Below are 6,788 nucleotides of genomic sequence, written 5' to 3'. Positions count from 1 at the left end.
AAAAAAAGGAACCTCTTCTTTTTAAAAATCATCGGTATACTCAATTAGCTAGCTACAGAATGGGATATGCAGTTTGATCTAATTGCTCAATAACATATGTATTTGGGTCTGGCTCTCAATCTGGAATCATTATTTTGATAGTTTAGCTCCATTGTCATCCAAGGTTGCATCCCTTCCCTATAGGATAGGTATTGAAAGACCCTAAAACCCAAGGATAGTATATGCAAGGAAATGACATTCTCTCCCATAAAATAATTGAGAGTATGCTAGCATTGCACCTGGTAAACAAACTTTCATTCACCTCCATGCTACCTACCACAAAGCTCTACAACCTATTTCTCGATGTCTTTACACAAAACCCTCAAGTACACCATGTCATTCTAGCCAACATTTGCACTACCAAAGAGAGAGACCCCACCTACATTTCCTACTGCCACTATATGCTCAACTTCAAGGGTTTCCTCACATGCCAAACTCACAACATGGTACATTGCCTCTGGTCTTGGGGTCGATTCTTGAGAGTAGGGTTTCTCAAGTGTTTGCAATGGACCTACATCTTGCCGCTAGGATTGGTGAGGGCATGATCTTCCACCATAGGATGGGAGTTTTTATTAGCTAGAATGTCATTATTGGTGACGCTTGGTGATACTGGCAACCATGGCATCGATAGGCATCCCAAAATTGGGAAGGGGATTTTGATCGAGGCAAGGGCTTGTGTTATGAAAAATGTAAGAATTCAGGAAGGGGCTAAGATTGGAACTGGTGTTGTCGTGCTCATTGATGTCCTGTGCAAGACTACTATTGTTTGGAACCCATCCAGATTAATTGGGGAAAAGCATATTCCTACCCTATTGACTCAGAATTCATGTAAGATGATGGAGCATATGTATTTCATCATGGAATGATTTTACTATATCATTTGATATTATTTTTAGAAGCTCCATCTATGGTCTGTGTCTTTTTGAAAACCTTAATTGTAGTTTGCATTTCAAGTGTGTAAATAATATAAGGTGTAAAACCATTCTAAATAGCTTTGAGTGGATACACCCTTCTGTAAACTCAAAGAATAATTGTTGGAGTCAGAGCATTTGTTATAGTTTATACCATATGAAAGAAACTAATGTCTATTCTGATGGATGCATTGGCATCATATAATCAAATTCTAGAGCCAAAAATCATAATTGGGCATTCATCTCGATTCTTTTTATTATAAAACATGGATGCTAAAAAGGATAGTAAATTAAAATTTATCTAGAATAGAAGAAACCTAAGAAGAGTTCTAAAACTAGACAACTCAATTGCAGACTCAAATTATAAATTTACCAATATATAATCAAAGGAAAAAATATTCTATGCCAAATAACTTTACTAGAAAGTCCCAACACTAAATCAAGTTGAAAATCAAGGGACTTTTTATTATAGACAATGTGAGGACCAAACCCTCAAAAGTATAATATAAATAAAGTTGACATAATGAATTCTTTGCTTGCTATAATTATGGGTCTATCATGAAGTTTATTTGATGTAATGGGAAATTTTTATGCTACAATTGTTTTGCATCGGGTCAAATTCAACACTGCATTCCTCCTAACACAAGATTTACAGCTTTATCCAAAGCTTTAACCCAAATGAGTGAAACAAATGATGAGGAAATAGTGCAATATACAACTAAACTAAATAACCTATAGATAGTGTTAGCCTTTAAGAATTTGATATTTGAATACCTGATGATTCTATAAGTAGAAGGTAGTACAGAGCAAGAGAATAGACTACTAATGGCTAGACTAGATGGGAAACCACTTATTGTCAACATTAGATAAACTAACTATGATTCAAGGAAATAAGACAACATTATCAATCACAAATGTACATTCAATAATAGAATTGAATAGTTCGATATAACCCACTTGAAAAAATAAAAAGCTGAGGAACACCCACCTATAGAAATCAATGGCTCAAGCACCCCAAATTTAACTTTCTAAGGTTGAAGTACGCCCATTTATAGAAATTAATCTCTCAAGAAAACCTTCTTGTAGAAATATAATTGCACAACCACTTGTAGCATTCTAACGATACACTTCAAATATGCTACCTCATAAAATTTACAAGACTATACATGCCCACCGATACAACAAAATTTAAATGTGAAGGGATGGAAAAATGATAGAAATGGATAGGTGATGCACACCCACTTATAGAATTAAAATGCTCACCCACAACCACTTGTTGAATTCAAAGTTTAGAGGATGTTGTAATCGAGTGAACCCACTTATTGAGTTCAAAGATCTAGATGAGCTCATTTATCATACAAGAAGGATAGGAATCATTAAGCCAAATAAATTTTTAAAATTATACTGGTCTATGCTACAAAAATCCATCCAAAACAAAAAAATGTAGTGGTTATAACAGCTACTCTCTTCTTCCTTAGCATGTCTACACTCAATTAAGGCCTATTTATTTTGAGAATCCAAAAGACAAAAGGAAAATATCAATGAGGGTGAGCCTATTGATGATAAAAAGATCTATTCTTTCATCTAATTGGGTACCTATTGCTGGTCCAATTAACAGACCTAGACCTATAGAGTCCCCTATGGACTATGCCAAAATTGTTTCCTTCTGGCATTGTTGATGATCTGCACTATGATGGAGACTAGTTGCCCGTAATTTCAGAGCCTTGGGATTCTCCATCACCCTCATTTGATCATACAAATTATTCTTCAGAGCAAGGGAAGTGGCAGGTGTGGAAGACACAACAACTTGGTCAGTTTGGAATTTGCTCTCTTCAATCTTTGGAGTGGGAAAAATATTTGATGAGGCCTATCCTAGAAAAGGATATCCAATCTCCATTTAAATCAAAATACCACATTGCTTTTGTTTTCTGTCAACAACTAACCCTTGGAATCCCTAACCAAGGTGTAGATCTAGTATCAAGTAGTAGTAACTTGTGGTCAAACGTATCAACATTTGGATCAACTATGAATAGCTTGGAAGATCACAACTGACATCAATAACCTACCATCCATGCAAATAGCATTACTCAAGGGCCAACAAGATGGACATTTGATTCTTCAATTCTTACAAATGGTCACTCCTATGAGCGATTTTCCAACAATTTTTGGTCCAAGTAAGATTCATTTATGCTTTTTTATTATTATTGAGTGTAGCTTGAATAGATATTTTTTCAAATAAAGAGATATCATATCATGGTTGAAGTAATTAGTAAAATACTAATTTGTTCAATTTCAAATACCCTAGGATTTTTCACCGATACAAACTTCCACCCCATATTACTAACTACTGCTTTAGAGCCCCCCTTAAACAATCCTGACTAATTTACAAAAAAGGTATATCAGCCTAGTCTAAACATGCACAGTAGGTGTAGAAAGGTTCCTAAAAATACTGATATTTTATGATATCATGTGTTCTATAAGCTTTAACTAGTAACAATAAACATATAATAGAAAAAATTGTCAATCTCCATTAATTACTGGACTCTGAGTATATATTTTTGATTCCTTGAAGCCTCTAGTGTCCAGAGCCAACAAACATGCCAGCTGAATGTCTGTAATTCTCCATACCCTTCATCTTCTCTACCATCACATTGTAGCTAGCAATACTTATCTGGCAGTGTGGATTTTTGTCATTCAAACCTGTGGTAAAAATAAAGCTTATGATGAAAAGAAGTGAGGCCTATTGATTTGGAGAGTTCAAAAGATGGAAGTTAAAAGTTTTAAAGTAATGCAAATAGTCTGAAGAAGGAAATGTATAAATCTATACACATAAATGTGTAATTAAATTCAAGTCTCTCATAGAAGATGGAGTTACTAAATGCAACATTGGGCCACTACAAATGACTTGTCAAGCTTCTTGTCAAATATAGGTGACCCTTATCTAATTTCACTATTTATTTTGATTGAACAAGCATCGTCTATTCCCTGCTCCAATGAGCAACCATCGACTATATTTCCAAATTACCTAAACCTAAAAATCTATGAGAATTTGAGCTCAATTGCATGGTACTATCAACCTAAGAATGAAACAATCTCAATATGTTGAGCACTAGATTCAAAATGCCAGTCAAACTTTAGATTTTTTCTTGTAAGGACAAACACCCCCAAAATGAAAATTAAACAAAGCCCTGAGATATGCAAATAGAGTATGGTGGATCTTAGATCCCCCAAGATTAATTAGGCCACACCAACCTCACTAAATCCCCAACTTGAAATACCCAAATTGATAAAATGATGGGATGCAACATCCACTAACCCCAACTCTTGAGATTGAAAAATGTTTGAGAAGACAAATGACAAATGAAATTATAACACTATAAAATTTATAATTCTTGACTCAAGAGAATGAGAACTCTAATGGATTTTCCTTTCATCAAAAATTTTGATTGGGAAGATCCTCTAAAAATTACAAACAACCCAAATTTGTCAGTTTAATGCCTTAGCCAAATCTTGAGAGGCCAAGGCATAGGATTTGTCCCACCAAGCCTAAACCAAACCAAAAATCAAGGTGAAAGAAAAAAAAAATCCCACCTCATGGTATAAGAAATGAGTGCCTATTATTTGAAATTCTAAAAATGGGCGCCTGTTTTTAAAAAGTAATATCAACATTTAAAAATATGTTTTGAATAATAATAATAAAATCGATAAGAGGCACCCATTTTTTCAAAATAAAAAATGGTTGTCCAATTTTAAAAAAGTGAGTGCCCTTTTTAAAAAATAGTTGAGCATTTTTTAAAAATAAGTGCCTGTTTTAAAAATTTTAATTTTAATTTTCTTTTTTGAAAATGGGCACCTGTTTTTAAAAATAAAAAATGGGTTCCCATTTTTTGAAATTTGCATCAAGCAAAGAAGCCTAATATAGACACCCATATATAAAAAATGGGTTCCATTTCTAAATGAGTAAGATTTCAATGGACAGACTTCCATGGTTTTGAGACCTTACTTCTTGCTTCTAACTGGATACAAAATTAGGAAAATTGATGCGATTACAAAGGGCTCGGAATAAGTTTTCTTGTGCAAGCCAACTATACCTTGAAATTAACACCTTGAATCAATTTGAATATAAAACTTGAGATGTGGAGCTAGAATAGGGTTTGAGAAGGGATGAATTACATCCCTAATTAGTCCAATAGGGATGAATTACACCCCTAGTTGAGAAAGAACACACTATGTCTCTACTAACTAGGGTCTAGAACCCTCAAGATTCTCCTTGGGTCCCAAAATAGGCCCTAAATCTCATAAATTAGGTGCAAATTTGGAGAAAAGTTTATTACACTATAAAAAATAGATTATAAAAGGGAGGACCTAAGTGGTTACATCCTAACACCATACAATAGGAGCATTAAAGAGGAGCTATTAGTTCTTGACCTAATTCTAGTTATAAAGAATGAGAAGAAAGAGGAATAGATGAAAATAAATGATGATCCCATGCTAAATGGGTTTTAAACCATCAGTAGATTGAAGTGCTTCTAATATAAGATGGTACATTTAGGCCCCATGTTAGGGAGACTATGGACTCAATCCAAACTCTCGATAAAGTAGACCATAAGGCATAAAATAATCTCATGACAATCAAGGAGACAAAGAATCCATCAACCCCCCAAGGGATTGAGTCTTTGCTAACTACAAGATCATAAACATAAGAGATAAATTAGTAGCTAAAAGAAGCAAAGAGACAAGAGGTATGATTAATTTTTCTTTGAGAAATGTACATTGTATTGTGAATCATAAAATAAAAATGTGTTACTTGTGTATGGGATTTAGCATGTTGTGCTTGAAAGCATTACCTATATATGAGATGTAGAAAATTGTTATGCTATATAAAATTTGACATGTGTCTATATTTGTTACAAATATATGAGATCTTAATGATTCTCACTTCCTAAATTGAAGTTTCACATGGATAATCCTTTCTTTAGGATTGTGTATAATCCACAATGGGATCCACAAGATGTATGAAAAAAAGGTGATGAAGAAGCAATTCATATATTTGAGGAGAAAATATAAAATATGAGCAAAGTGGATTCCCCCATGTTAAATTCATTTTCAATACTTTAGTAGGAGCAGTGTAATTAATAGAGTACATGTACATCCACTAAGAGATGTTTCCACTATGAAATGACCCCAAGAGGAGACAAATCAATGGAAATAAACACATAACATATAGAGAGAACAAAGGGATTTACTAACTTTAGGGTCAGAATGATCATATGATAATATGTAAGTTTTATATCAACTATGAAATGTCATCATTATCTGAAGGAAGTAGAACTACATAATAATGAAAGAAAGAAACATAAGATTTATGAAGAAGTGTCAATTTGGAGTACCATCCTAGAGACAAAAAATAATTGGTGCTACCATGTCACAAATCAAAGCATACAAACACAAGGATACAATTATGAACACTAGCACATGTACAACATATAGAAGAATTGAGATACATATGAAGAATGATACTACATTACAATTCCTGTATCACCTTGTGCCGATAGAGCTATATGGGTTATCTAAAGAAATATAAGAAAACATTTAGCAATCATAGTATAGGGGAAGCACGTCACAATAAGAAAGCACATGAAAAGCTACCTTGCTAGAGCACTCACTCAAGTGCATTTCCCTCCTCCACAATCTCAGCCTTTAGTGTTTAGAGAAGGTGGACAACTTTCAAGAGGGACAAAATCCAACACTATAGGAATAATAGCTAAGTCTAAACAAGGACCATCTTGTAACATTCCTTTTTCTCAGGCCTTAGCTATCAACTAACATATAATCAAA

At 33.8% G+C, this 6,788-nt stretch overlaps 1 pseudogene; it reads left to right on the top strand.

Annotated features, from left to right (window-relative positions):
- The first annotated feature begins 221 nt into the window (after window positions 1-221).
- LOC149555630 (serine acetyltransferase 5 pseudogene) lies at window positions 222-905 on the top strand (annotated as a pseudogene).
- Window positions 906-6,788: the final 5,883 nt, after the last annotated feature.

This window comes from Cupressus sempervirens, chromosome 5 (assembly GCF_028749045.1).
Source record: "Cupressus sempervirens isolate cs-2001-9-10 chromosome 5, ASM2874904v1, whole genome shotgun sequence".
Taxonomy (NCBI): domain Eukaryota; kingdom Viridiplantae; phylum Streptophyta; class Pinopsida; order Cupressales; family Cupressaceae; genus Cupressus; species Cupressus sempervirens.
The sequence above is the reverse complement of the archived record's forward strand: the minus strand, read 5'-3'. Positions and strand labels throughout refer to the sequence as shown.